Here is a 14,533-nt window from a genome sequence, read left to right as displayed (position 1 = left end):
ATTTACTTATTTCTGAGAATACACAGAGAGGAGAGAGAGAAGCAGAGACACAGGCAGAGGGAGAAGCAGGCGCCATGCAAGGAGCCTGACATGGGACTCGATCCCGGGTTCCCAGGATCAGGCCCTGGGCCAGGTGGTGCTAAACCGCTGAGCCACCCGGGCTGCCCATAAAAAATTTTTTTTAATGTTTATGTAGTTTGTTAATAGCAATGCCAGCGTTAAAATCCAGATTCCCCCCAATACAGCCCCAGGGAATGGAGGGCAACTCAGTTCCAAGTTGGATCCCTGTCCATCCTCTTTTTGTTGTCAGATAATTTGGAGACTTGTCTCATCATAAGCTTTCCCAGCTGGTTCCTTTCTTACCAGGTCCTCAAGGACCATGTCCTAAACTATTCCCCAGATCTTCCTGGAAATAAAAATCCCATTTGTTTTTGTTTCAGAGTTTACATTACTAACTATAAAGAGATTGAGCATGGCTTTCAAAAATGGCACTTAATAGGGAAGTTAGAAAGCTAAGTACAGTCTCAAAGTAGCTCCTCAGTACTAGGCCTTGTGGCCCCCAACTCCTCTCCCTTCTTGAAGATCATTAAGGAATGACTGACGTCAGGGAGTTCCACCATCCCTTTGTTCCTGTAATAGAGAGTCAACCTGTGGTTCTCTTCCCATCTCCTTGTCCAGGGCCCTCCCTGCTTCCTTGGCCAGCAGAGGGAAGCTCCCATTCTCATCTTTCTTGAATTATTCACTGATGGTTGATCTCTCTCCCCTGAGCCTCAGGCTCTGGGCAAATGACTGTAGCTCTTCCAAAGGGGGAGCTCCAGACTAGCATAAACAAACAACTCATCCTAAAACTCTCTACTCAGAGCTGCCATCCTGCTATGTACAGTCTCCAAGTCTCCATGGTAAGACCTCCTCACCTGGCAGAAGACACCCTCCTGGGAAGGAGCTCTAATCCAGCCCTGCCCAGGCACCTCCACTGCCTCCCCAGTTTCTCCTAGACTTGTCCTCTTACCACTAATCCTGATTGAGCTGAAGTTTTGCCTACTTTTTTCTCTTGATTTTGGGTCTTCCCTACATGGCCACTTTTATTTTACTCCAGTTCCTCCAATGTGGAACTTTTAAATCTTGTTTTCAAATAGACAAACAAAAGTGGACAAATCTAATAAATAATACATAGGGACACACAATTGGGGAAGAAAAAAACATAAAGGAAAGTAAGTCAATGATTACCATAGAAAGTAAGAGAGCAGCTATTTTGGGGGGAAGAAATGAATTGGTTTGAGAGGATCTCTTGAGGGCTTCTGCGGTCACTAGAAAGTTGTAGGTTCTTTCATGAGTGGATTCAAAGGTGTTACAAATTCATTAGCTGTACATGCATGTGTTTTTAGCTGTTTTCTCTATTTGTATTATACATAATAAAAATTATTGCTTTCATTTTTCAACTCTCATCCTCTTTGGCTCTACAAACTAAGAATCACCTGAATTTCTGTAAAGAAACGTACAAGTCTCTTTTCATGTTCCTGTGAGTTCTCATCACTACAATAAATGTTTCCTATCCACCTTCCATCTGCTTATCTCCATTCATGAATCAAAGTAGATCTGTTTGAAGATAGAGAGTATGTCTAAAGAAACCTAGGCTGAGAAAATCTTGGATACTGAACAACCTAGGGGATAAAGGCCTGAGTCATTCCTAGAAATATAATGCTCCTTTTCTTTTACGTCTGTTAGAATATTAAAAAACAAAAACAAAACAAAACAAAAGAATATTTTTAAGAATTACTGTGTACAGAGAAGAACTTTAAAGCAAATGGAGACAATAATGATATTATTATTACAATATCTATTTTACTATGTGCCTAGAACTAAGTATTTATTTAATGAAGTTCATCAGATTTAATCTTTACAATAACCCTAGGAGACAGGATTTTTCTTGATAATTCTACATGATGTGTAGTGCTTTTCCTCTGAAAAGCCAACTGATGCTTACCTCTTGGCCTTTGCACATGCTATTTCCTCTACCTACAACGCTCTTTCCCCCAGCATTTTGCCTGCCTGGCTCCTGCTCCTCCTTCAGGTCTTAGCTTAAATGTTACACATTCCTCATTACACCATTAGCTTTCTTTCACTTTCTGGTACCCCTTAAAATATATTCCTAACACATTCAGCATTCATAAGAGCAATTGTCCAATTCCTCATTTCCTGATCACAAGTGTGCTAAAATCTTCCGAAAGTGATAGATCATCCTAATGACTGAGCCATCCTGGAATTCTTTTCAATAAATACCTAGTTGGAGTAAGGCAATCTATGTTGAAATGCACATATATTTTGACAAGGAACCATGAAAAAGCAAGTATTTAATACATGGGCCTAGCCAGAAAAAAAAATTACTCTTATTATACTATGAAGAATAAAGAAAATAATGGTGCCCAGTCACAAGTGCCAACCTTCAGGTTGGGAAGGGAAAAAACTTGCCCTCTGTGCAAAGATAAAGCCAAAGAAAAGAATCTTAACTTCTCAGTAAAACAGCTATACATGGGTTTTGGTCAGGTCATGTTTTAATCGCGATCTTTAAGCAAAAGTAAAGATGGCAAACAAAATCCTTCAGACGGGAGAAGAATGAATAATACTACCTACATGCACTTAGTCCAGTAAGGAAGCATACAGAGCATTTCTAGAATTTATTTCATAGTTAAAATTTATGTTCAGCTTGGTTTTGTGGCTGCCTCTGCAGCCTGTATGTGCAAAGCATTATAAATACTATTCAGGGGTCCTGCCTCCCTCCCACACCCCATAGCATCAATCAAATTAGCCAAGTAGCCATCAAAGTACTTTTGGAGGGTGCTCTGTGGCCCAAGCCAGCTGCAGGTAAACCACTTGGCCACAGGAGCCATGCCATTTCCTCCTTAGTCTCCTCACTCCCATGGTCTCCAGTCTGGAGACAGCGTTCAGCCTCTCGATTTACGGGAACCCCTTGCCCACCTCCTGCGCGTGGGTATGCAAGGCCATATTTAGCTCAACCTACCCACAGTTCACTTCACTCAACCAGGTGAAGCCAGACACCAAGGGAGCACAAAGAAGCAAAGATTTTTCTGTCTCAAGTATCTGTCTGTGTGAAGTTAGTGGCTTTTTAAAGGCTACCACTTTGGTGCCTATGCGTCAAATTCTTTCAGTATTTAATTTAGAGGTGGAAAATATAGTCATCTAATGCCAGTAAGCAGAATTATGAAGGCTGCGATATTTCAAATGGAAAATAAAATAATTTGGGAATGGATATACATGTGTGTGTATACATATCTATAGACATGCATATATACCATATGTGCATGTGTGTTCAAACAATGAGGATATGGCTTGCTGCCAAACATTAAGAAAAGTTTTAAAAATTTACGATGCTTGGAAAAAGTATATGAAGACATAAATCTGAGATTTTTCTCCCAATCAGTGGTATACTACCAGAACAGGCATGCAAATCTTTAATAAAGTATAACCCAAGGAATTGAGAGTTTAACAGGAAACCTAAAATTAACAACAGCCTCAACAATCATATTGGAAAATAACTATTTATTTTGTCAATGCTAACTATGGTATTGGTGATGATGGCAAAAGTAATTGTGTCTGTCACTTCCTGGCATATTCCATGCACAAAGAACTGAGGTAATGATCTTACATGGAGATGTCACTGGTTCATGCAAATGCGTGAGGTAGTCAAGAATCCCCTTTTTAAAGAGGAGAAAACTGAGGCACAGTAAGATTAAGAAATCTCAATATCACACCCATGAAGTGGAAGGAAAGGGGATGGATTACAAGTCTGTGAAACTATAGATTAAAGAATAAAAAATGATGGCCATTGATATGCAGCTTCCCCCATGAAATGGAAAGTGGGAAAGGAAAAAAAAAATCTAGAATAAGAAAGAAAAACAGAAAGAACCCAGAGAATTTTCTAGGTAATTTGGGCCTCCAAGAAGTCAATGTCATCCACGATTATGGCATAATCCATAATTATGGCAATATAAAGTTTTTGTGTAGTTGTAAATGATTTTGCATCTTTCATTGCATAGAAGCAGTCATCTGAGAAGTTGGAAACTCAATCGGTGTATTATTTATATGATGCCTAAAAACTAGCTTGCTTCATTTCAAAACTTTAAAATGTGGTCTGTGGAAAAAAAAAGGTCAGTTGACAAAATATGTCAGAACTTTTCCATCTCCATGTACATCATCCCTATTCTAAGGAGTCACCTTGGAGGCTGTTACTTACTCCAAAGAGCCAGGCTTTTCTCCAAGACAATTTGGGAAACTAGCCTTTGGAATAGTTTCCGAAGTCTGGCACATTTTTGTGACAAAGTATCTTGCCAGCAGCATAACTTAATAGTCATATGTCTATTAGAACCAAGTCTGGGGAATAAGGCTGCTGATCAGAAAAGGAAACTCTGGTTTTAGGAAAGAAATTTGTGTTGTGCTTACAAAAGAGTAAGGTCTCCTGTGTAGCTTTTTAAATGGCCAGGAGAGCTCCAGAAAGCTTTTGAGTAATGTCTCCACGCAGGGAAATGTACATGATGAGTTCCATCGGGTGATGGCTGAGAAGGAAACATGCATTTGGAAATAACAGTGTCAAAATTAGCCTATTTAAGGTGGTGGCAATGATGTAGCCATCATACTCATACTGGCTCAGTGCTCCCTACATGGTGCCTGGCACATGTAGATGCCCACTGCAGAGTTATATGAATGACCCAGAGACTCCACCCATCTGTCAGTTAAACAATAAACAAACACATTCCTAATGAGAAAATTCTCCACTCTTCTAACAGTTATCGGATCAAAGACCTGAACACTCACAATAGATAGTATGGCTTCACTGAAGAACTAAAATAGGAAGAAAATCCTCCTTTAAGGGTCTGCTGCTAATTTTGCTACCTTTTTCAAGATGTTTCTAGTCTGTGAGTATATTTCCTAAATGTGGGCATATAAGGTGCCTGCCACACAAGGCAATCGCTCTGAGGGCAGGGTAGAATGGGGTTTCCTCTGGCCCCTCGCTATGCTACTATCTACCTTGCTCTCAGGGCACCCACTCCAAGAAGCTTCCAGTGATGATGGCTCTCCCCTGCAGCTGAGGCGAGGAAGAAAAAATAACCAGCACAGAGCTCTAAAGATGCACATCTTCAAGTGCCAACAAAAATGCCTCTTGCAAGAATACCCTGTTCAATGAAACCTCATGACAAGGTCTAGATGATACATCTCTACTGTCTGACTATTCAGTCATTTATCTCACAGTTATTAATAATTTTAAAAATTATTATTATCTTATTACCTATTGGAGCTGAAACAGCAGGCCCTCACTTCCAAGGCGGTCACCACCCATAATCTCAGTTGGAACACACTCCCCCTGCTCTCTCCAAATCCCCAGCATGCACTGCTAAACAGGTGGGCAATCCTCTTTCCTCCAGGACCCAGCTCCCCAGTCCTTCTCTCTCTGTGCCAGGCAGCAGCTCCCAAGCCATAGAAATGCTATGGGAACTTATTTTTCAATCTGCTTATTCATCATGATTCATTTATTCAATTAGTCAAAAATATTTATTAAATGCCTACCAAAGACCAACCCTTGTTCTAGAGACATTAGAGAATCTTATATCCTAGGGAGGGAGATGGACAAAGGTCCATGTGCTCATGGAAAGACAACTAGGAGACAAGTACACAAAAACTATTATGTTTAGTATGCCATGCATGATGAAGAAATATAAAGTAAGGCTAGGACATAACAAATTACAAGAACAATTAATTAGAAAGAACATGCAGAGAAGCCTCTATGAGATTGGGTAGAGACCTGCATAAAGTAAAGGAATAATTTATACAAACATCTGAAGAAAGCATTCTAGTCAAGGGCAAAGCAAGCTCCAAGATCCAAAGGTGGGGCAGGCTTGGATACTGGTATGCTAGTGCAGCCAGTGAGGGAGACAGTGGGAGGAGATGGGGTCCCAAAGAAAACCAGGGCCAATTGCACAGGGCACTGCAGGCTATGGGGAGGTCTCTAGGGAGCCCTGACAAGTATAAACATTAAACAACAACATGACATTAACAGTCTCATCAGCATCATCATGGCACTGGCCGACATGTAATCTGTACTGAGTGCTGTTTCCTAAGTGACCATAGGCACTAGGAGGTGGGTGCTATCATCACCTAAGATCCAGAAACTTTTCTCACATCGCACAGGCTATATAATCAGGGTACTTATATTTGGATATATACAATGATATTTCCTGACTCATAAATGATGGAAGAAAGGGCTCATCAGAACCAGGGAAAGGGCCCAGCCTGCAGCCTAAAAACATTTGCAGGAGGTGGCTTAGGTGGAAAAACTCAGGCTGCCTTTGCTTATGTTCATCTTCTGAACTTGTGCTGCTGCCTATTCCAAACTATATTTTTTAAAAAAGATCTCTTTGGGCTATATCCCTCCATTTCCTAGTATGTCTTACATTTTGATTATGTCTTTATGGTTTTGTCTGTACATTAGACAGAGTAAGGGAGAAGCAAGAATCTGATCTTTGGTATTCAAGAGGTTAGTACAAAGCCTGACACAAATGGCTGTAGAATGAATGAATATATAGATGAAACTTTTCTTTCATAAGCACTTAAAATATAGAGATACATATGACCTTATTTTTATGTGGGGATAAAACAAGTCTGAAGAATTAAAAACATTACGAAACCTGTTACAACTGAAGAGGGTCCTCCTATTGTCTATTATATACCTCCCAGACTTCCTAGCCCCAAAGATGCACTTCTAACTATAACCCAGTCTCAAACATTGGACTGTAGTGTACATGTGGCAATTTCTGTGAAGTGAAACTTTATCCAGGTGACCAAGCCACAGTCTAGTATGGCCTTAATCCCCCATTTAGAGTAAGGGGCAAAATAACCTTGAAAGATTACTAAAAGGGTAAAGTAATCATTAGCCAGGTTAAGAGAGGTGCAGTTCATTCAGATTTATAGGCCCATTTATGATCAGTCTCAGGCATCCAGGAGACATACATACACATTCAAAGTTATATTGTTTAACTGTTAACGTGTTCAAATTTGCGGTTTTCTAATTTCTCATAAAGATCCTTTCACAGCCAAAAAAGTACAACCAAAATGAAAACAAGCCTGCTGGTAATGACACAGGGACACTCTGTGCTTCATTTTCAACCCGTATAATTGATTTTGACAGCATAGCAGGAACCTAAGGCACTATAGTCCACACTGGCAAAGAACGGCTTTAGCAGGAAGAGGGCAAAACTGTGTCCAAATGAAAATTGACAATAGATACCTAACAAAATGCAATTTTATATTTTAAGGCTGGAATACTTTCCATATCTTCCTCTAAAACATTCTTCATCTAATTTGGATTTGGGGCATAGCAAAATGTGAGCTTATAATCAGAAGTCAATGTAGATACCAAAGTCAAGAAGTGATAGAAGGAAATACCCCTACGCCTGTCACATTTTTCAAGTTTGCTTCACATCAACTTTTTTAATGAGGCAAAATTTTTAAAAGGTGTATCAGACATATAATTTTCTTGGCCAGTCATTCTAATAAAACTGCTTTTTAATCAAGCGGCAGGCATAAAGCCATTGCAATATGCCCAGGTGAATTCTTATTCAGTAAGGATAATTCTATGCTTAATAAAGTATCACTGCAGAGTTTTTTCAATTTCAAACTGTAATCAAAGAGCTGATTGCATATCTCAGTTATCAGCACTGTGAATTGTCTAGATCAGTATTTACCCAATTTCAATATTAACTCTTTGCAATTTAATAGATGTTCTGGAGAAAAAAATCTTTTTGTTAAATGATTTGGAGAAATTTTGGATTAAAGAACATTAAACTCGACTACAGAACCTCTCAGGGTTTTTTACTACACTAATATGGATGGCTTTCCAAATGTAGAATACAGCATGTATTATTTTCCAAAATCATTTGACAAATGGAACCCTTTCTTCAAATGGTATCTCATAGACCTTCACATTGATAAACATGCTTTGGGAAATACAAGTCTAGATAATATCAACCCAGTTTTTGTCAAATTAGTCTCTTTCCATTTTCCCACAGTTCATTGTGACCCACATAGTTGAGGGGACATAGTTGACATAGTGGCTTATTAAAATAATAGTCTATTTCATCAACAATTACATTTAAAGGCCACATAGCTCCTGCTCTTGAGAAGAAGGCTGTAACCCAGGTGGCTCAATTCTGAAGAGTTTTTGCATTGTGTATCTTGTGTCCAGGCTGTCACCGTTTTAATCTTTATCTTTACTTAAAAAGTAGCAACTGGTGGGTGTGTTATTATAATGGATATTCTGAAGAAAGAAAACACAATGTTTTAGTGCACACTACAAAAATCTTCTTTTTTTTTTTTTTCAAATTTTATCTATTTATTCATGAGAGACACATGAGAGGGAGAGGCAGACACACAGGCAGAGGGAGAAGCAACTCCATGCAGGGAGCCCAATGTGGGACTCGATCCGAGGTCTCCAGGATCATGCCCTGGGCTGAAGGCGGTGCTAAACCGCTAAGTCACCCAGGCTGCCCTACAAAAGTCTTCTCAAAATGGCAGGCATGGCACTTCAGATAAAGAACAGAAAGAGTTTAGAATAAATGATATTTAAAGCTAAATAACATATTACAGGGCTGGTACTGAAGGAGACCCATGGATTCCCAACTGGAGGATGTCCTTGCCACTGACATGGATGCTTCAGTTGGGCAGCAGCATCCCCAAGTGCCCATGAGTTGTCCTCTTTGGTGGCACCTTTAATCACCACATGCATGTACACTTCAGTTAGTCTCAGGTTGCCAGGATTTCAGAGTTAAAAGGGACCTTACCCCAATACAAGCTTCTTGTTTTGTAGATGAGAAAACAGGCTCAGAGAGGGAGAAAAAATGATTTTCCCAAGGTCACATGGCTAATTAGTGATTAAGCCTAGACTAGAACCTAAATCAGCAACTGCCTTGGTACTCTCATCCCTCACTCACTCAGATCTTTGTATCCTAGGACAGAACTGTGATTCAGATAGCCTTCTGGAAGCTTCTGTTCCAGCTTGCCAGAGCTAAGGCTCCAGCTATAGACACACTCTCATGGTTACCTCTTTCCAATGGTCTTCTATTCCAGAGCAAGCAGCAGCCAAGGAACACATGATCTGGCTCACTTGTATAAGCTGCTGCAAGTCAGATGCCAGAGGACATCTTTAGTCAGAAGAAAAGATCTTGAGATATTCAAGGGTAAAGAATCTTGTCCTTCCAAATGTTAAATCCCAGCAGATAGCACAGTACTTAATGCACAGAAGTCCTCAAAAAATATCAGTGGGACTACTTCAGAACTCAGGGAAGACCCTTGCATGACTTGAAGAAGCATTTCAGTCTATCTCATTGGTTAAAAGAAACTTATACATCACCCCAAAAAATTCATGTGAAGCCTCTTTACCCAAGTTTATGCTACCTAGTTTTTCTATTTTTGGAGTAGCCTGACCATCGTCTTCACTGTTACAATAGTTACGGGGCTAATAAGCATATAAAGAAACAGTCTGCACAGAAGAGAGGGGTGCCCCACTCAAGACTGAGACCTGAGAAAGAATGCCAGCTCTTTTTCTTGTTTAACATCACCAAGTCTCAATCTTCTCAACTGTACAATGGTTCCAAAGATGGTAGCTACCTCATTCATTTCTTGGGAAGATTAAACAAGTCAATATGTATACAGAGAAAGTTGGCCAACTAAGATTGGTTTTTAACAGCTGCTTGTCTTGAAAAGAAGTGTGAAGCTGGCTGGGTAGGCAAGAGTCCTGAGATCAACGGCATGTATCTGCCATCATCATCAAAGAGGAGAGAACCACATGCATATCAGATACTCACTAGAGATGAAGTAAGTGGTGTACTGCCCAGATTCCCCTTCAGGACTAAGGCATTCATTCCTTCCCCAGTTGCTGCTGGGGATGCTCCTTCCAGGGTTATGCCCTCCCCAGGGGTTACCCATATCCATCCACTCACTTGTTGAGAGGGTAATAAAGGTTCTCATCTCATTTGGAGTCATCTCCTTCCAAATGGTCACCCCAACTCCACGGGATATTGATGGAAACAGCTGAGCCTCCCTCACAACTATGCCCCAGTTCTACTTCTTCAGTGCCCAGTCCTGCTTCTCTCCCTTCCTGAAAGCCCTTCTACCCAACAGATCTCCTGCATGTTAATCCCACTCTCAGTTTCTCTGGGAACTCAACCAAAGACATTAGTCTTGGAATAGTTCATGGCTCAATGAAAAGCAGTAGCTAGTATTCTAATTGCTGAACTATCTAAGCAATCTACACTTCTTTTCCATGACAAGAGACTTCCTGAGTTCCTTTACAGGAGACATCCCTCTGTGGATGAGGAAAGTGGCAAAGATATAAATAACTTAAACTGATCTTTATTTAGCATCTAAGAGTCCTAAACTACATAGTCTGTTCTCACAATTTTCTTCACCACTGATTTGCTACTTTTTTTTTAGTAATTCTAATTTTAAAGACATGCAAGATAGAGGATGATAGAATGAATACCTTGTTCATAGACTTTGCATAAAGCTTCATTCATTGTGAGGAATCATTTCATGTTATCTTAAATGGCCAATCTAATATCCACTGATGAAAGAGCACAGGCTCTTGGGGCTTATGGATTAATTGTTCAAACCCTACTAAAGGTAGACCTATCTTATGGAACCAGTGGGCTACACAAAGGTCACCAGACAGGATGCAAGAGTCCTGGGTTCTGGTCTCCCCTCTGTGAATAACTCTCTCTGGAATCTTGGGCAAGTCATGTGCATTTGCTGGGCCCTACCTCCCTCATCAGCAAAGCAAGGGGCTTATATTAAATAAAATCTAAGGTCCTTTCTAGTAAGAAAAACTTACGATTGCTTAACCTTGCAGGGTTTTTCCAGGCAGCATAAATAAGTAAGATGTAGAGGGAAAGTGTAATACCAGAGATGAAATTAAAAATGTCATAAATTCAAATTACCAGCTTCCCAAATGTGTATTACAGGAGAGACTATTAAATGACCAGGAACAGATTTTATAGTTGTATTTTCCTTTTGCAAGATTTCCATCTAAATCATTGCCCATGTCATTGATTGTCATTTCCTTAATCTGGAGTGTTTGAATATACAGTTTAGCAATGCTTTGGACAAGCCATAAGTCAAAGTTAACATTAAAAAAAAAGTTAACCATGCCCAGGTCTCTGCCTTCCATAAAAACATGCTGAAATACCAGCATCTATTAGAAATAGGTTATTGATGTTGGGAATGACATGCACTGTGATTTGCAGGTGCCCCCCTGACTAACCTTTGGTAGTCATATCTCAAGGTAAACCTGCCATGATTACCCTGGCCAAGAAGAGCTGGTTTAACTGTACTGGCTCTTTTGATGCATGTTGAACATGAGCACCCTTTAGGGATCTCCGGGGGCCCGTGAGTGAATTATCATGTGAATTCTAACTTTGAAAAAATAATAAAGTATGCTATCAGAATTATTTTCTTCTTTCAATCCCCTTGCCTTCAAAGTGTGGGTTCTTTAGTAATGCCTTCATTGTATCTACTTTGAAAATTATATCATGCCTGCTATAGATTCAAGCAGAACGGAAAGACATATAGATGCTCCCAAGCACACACCCTAAAGATCTCTTTCTTCAGTGGCTTTTAAAGTGCAACTCCAGGTTCAGAAACTTTTGCCTGGAGCAGCAATTTTTTGTTTCCAAAAGCTAAGCTTTAGTCTGACCCTCACAGGAATAACTCTTATGCACTGGTACCTCCTCAAATCTTTACCTTTAATAACACCTAAAATTGCAGATAAGTCAGCCTTAACAACTGTCTGAGGCTCAGTTTCCCTATCTATAAAACAAAAACACATAAACTTGCCCCTCCCAATCTTTAAGGTCAGTAGGAAGATCTAGCCTCAAGAATACTCAGGGAAGCATTCTGAGAAGCACTCAGGGCTCTGGCTGAGATGTGTAGTTGTTATTGTTGACTAACCTGATCATCTGCAGTGATTTGAAAAAAAAAAACATATTAAAATGATGTCTCCAGTATATGGCCCAAGCTTCACCTCAAAGTAAGCCCAGAGGTCAGAATTAAAGATAAACAGAAGAAATGCAGGTTCTACAGAGCCAGCCCTGCCTCTTTCCCTAGAGCTGAGGCATACCTATGAACGCTTAAATCTCACTGGAGAGCACAGGAGGATGCATGCTACCTTTCCCTTATCAATTTATATTTCAGGGACCAAAAAGAGAAAATGGAATAATATATTAAAAATTGTCTGATCCTCCTTAGGAACCTCCTTTGAAATGAATTAAGAGATTACCATATTATTCTAGGAAGATTCCTTTCTCCACCCCCCATCCCCTTAAACTTTGTCATTCCAGGACATTCAGGACTCTACCTCTAATAATAACAATGATTTCATTTGATAAATATGTTGCATTTCATTCTATAGGATATTCAGCCTTGGACAAACAAACATTCACTTTGCTGAGGACTATCTAAGAGCCTTTAATGGGGTGAAACCTGAAAACCCTTCAGAAAAGAATAATGAACCCCACTCTGTCCCCAGGGGGTAATTTAGTAGGTAGATTAGGCAACACTTGATTAAGGGCAAACCTCTCTTTTCCATAGAAATATATTGTGTTTGTATAGAGGGGCTGTATGAAGTGGAGGATTAGGTCACAAATCCTCAAGAAAAAGCAGAAGACATTTCTCAGAAGAAACATGTGAGTTACTGCACATTTGGAAAAACAAGTAATACTTTATTGGGAGGAAAGAAGAAAAACCCCACATACAACAGTTTTATTTACACAATTTCACTTTAGCTTCTTGGAACATTTCTAACAAATGGTTAGTTCCCAAATACATTGCACAGAATGCCTTGTCATCCCTGACAGTCTGTGAGTTACTACAAAGAGTAACGACTCAACTCAAGGCTACCAGAACTGATTGTCAAATAAGATTTTCTGAGACTGCCTATAGGGAGCTGCTACAACAAAAGTCAGTTTTGGCTCGTGGGGGATTATAGTGTGAAAGAAAAACAAATGTCAACATAAATCCCCAAGGAAAGAAAGCACTTCTGTACTAAACCTCAGTCCTACCCTCCAACGTTCTGTGTCCTCCTCAGACTCGCAAATACTTGAGTATTTCTTATTGTCTGAAACCACGAACAGAGTCTGGAAATGTTGGATGTGGTTCAGTCCACATTTCAACAACATGATAGAATTTATTCACAATTTAATGGAAAGTCCCAACAATCTCTACCCATCAACATAGAAAATTGCAAGGCAAACAAAAACACCTTGCAGTGTTAAAAAAAATCATATTAAATTCTAATGAAAATTTGAACAAATGTGCGTTTTTCTTTAAAACTGTGTTCGATGACTTTTCCCATCTTCCCATATGTTGAACAAGATGGCTGAAATGGAGCCGCCCTAAGTCACTCTATGCTATACCAACCAAATGGCCATGAAAAACCAGGAGCTAAATAAACGTGTTTTGACAATGATGAATCTCTTAACTCTGCTGGTCAGGTTTCTTCTAATGGCAGTACTTAGAAGTGTACCATAACACATGAATATGGATCACAGTTAGAGTAACAATTTTAAGCTTAGGGAATTGAAAGAGAAATGAACTTAACTTAGTGACTTGGAGAGATGAACGTACAGATATGGGGCTTAAAAATTGTTGCATAAATCATTAAGTGTCTCTCTGCAAAGAAACAACTTCCCAATGCTTGGGAACTTCATAATGCACTTTATGTTTGCTGAAGGTTATGCATTTTTTTGAGGTTTATGTTGTTTGTTACACTTCCTCAGTAAGCTGACTCCAACTCTAATTGGAGAAGCAAAGTAAAGGAAGTCCCCTTGGAAAAAAGATATGGATATACAGACTCACACAAATTGAAAAATAAAATTGTCTTTTTCGCTTTCCTTATTTTTTAGAACTCTACTAAAAGGACAAGAATAAATGGGAACATTCATTTGCTTTTTAAACTGATCACACTTGGGTTTAACCACTGGCAGAGAAGAAACTTTACAGTTCCCTGGGAACCTATAATTTGGAAACGGAAGCACACAAGAACAGACTTTAGTTTTCAGGCAATAAATTGAAGAGAATTCTGCAGACATACAACAGAAAAAGAGCATAAAATATTGGCTTGTGCATTTCTTAGAATGTTAGTTCATTAACTCGATAACTGCACAGGGAAAAATGCAGCCAAAATCTACAAAGATGTCCAATGGGATTTCAAATTGGCATATTTACTCAGCAAGAAATAGCTAGAGGTTGGGAGCTGGGGGTGGGAAAGCATCCCATTCTGGTAATGCCGACTTAGTGTGAAGCTCCGGAAAGACACCTTGTTGAAAAATCTCCATGCAGTCTCTAATGGGACACACAGAAGCCCAAAGCCCCAAGGCCAGACATAAATATCATCCTCCATAATCTGTGTCCTGGAGAATAGTTCTACAGAATCATACCAAAAAATCATGATCTTTTACATTTACTTTTTACA

General features: G+C 39.6%; 1 protein-coding gene and 1 long non-coding RNA gene across 26 annotated transcripts in view; one reads left to right on the top strand and one right to left on the bottom strand.

Annotated features, from left to right (window-relative positions):
* ERC2 (ELKS/RAB6-interacting/CAST family member 2) overlaps nucleotides 1-14,533 on the bottom strand; it is a 906,960-nt gene that overhangs the window by 401,426 nt on the left and 491,001 nt on the right. The window lies entirely within an intron of this gene.
* LOC140611322 (uncharacterized) lies at nucleotides 689-5,259 on the top strand. Its single transcript, XR_012012596.1, has 3 exons — nucleotides 689-899; nucleotides 4,803-4,931; nucleotides 5,055-5,259. It is a non-coding gene; the product is annotated as an uncharacterized lncRNA (long non-coding RNA).

The sequence above is a fragment of the Canis lupus genome, chromosome 19, assembly GCF_048164855.1.
Source record: "Canis lupus baileyi chromosome 19, mCanLup2.hap1, whole genome shotgun sequence".
NCBI classification, from domain to species: Eukaryota; Metazoa; Chordata; class Mammalia; order Carnivora; family Canidae; genus Canis; species Canis lupus.
The sequence above is the reverse complement of the archived record's forward strand: the minus strand, read 5'-3'. Positions and strand labels throughout refer to the sequence as shown.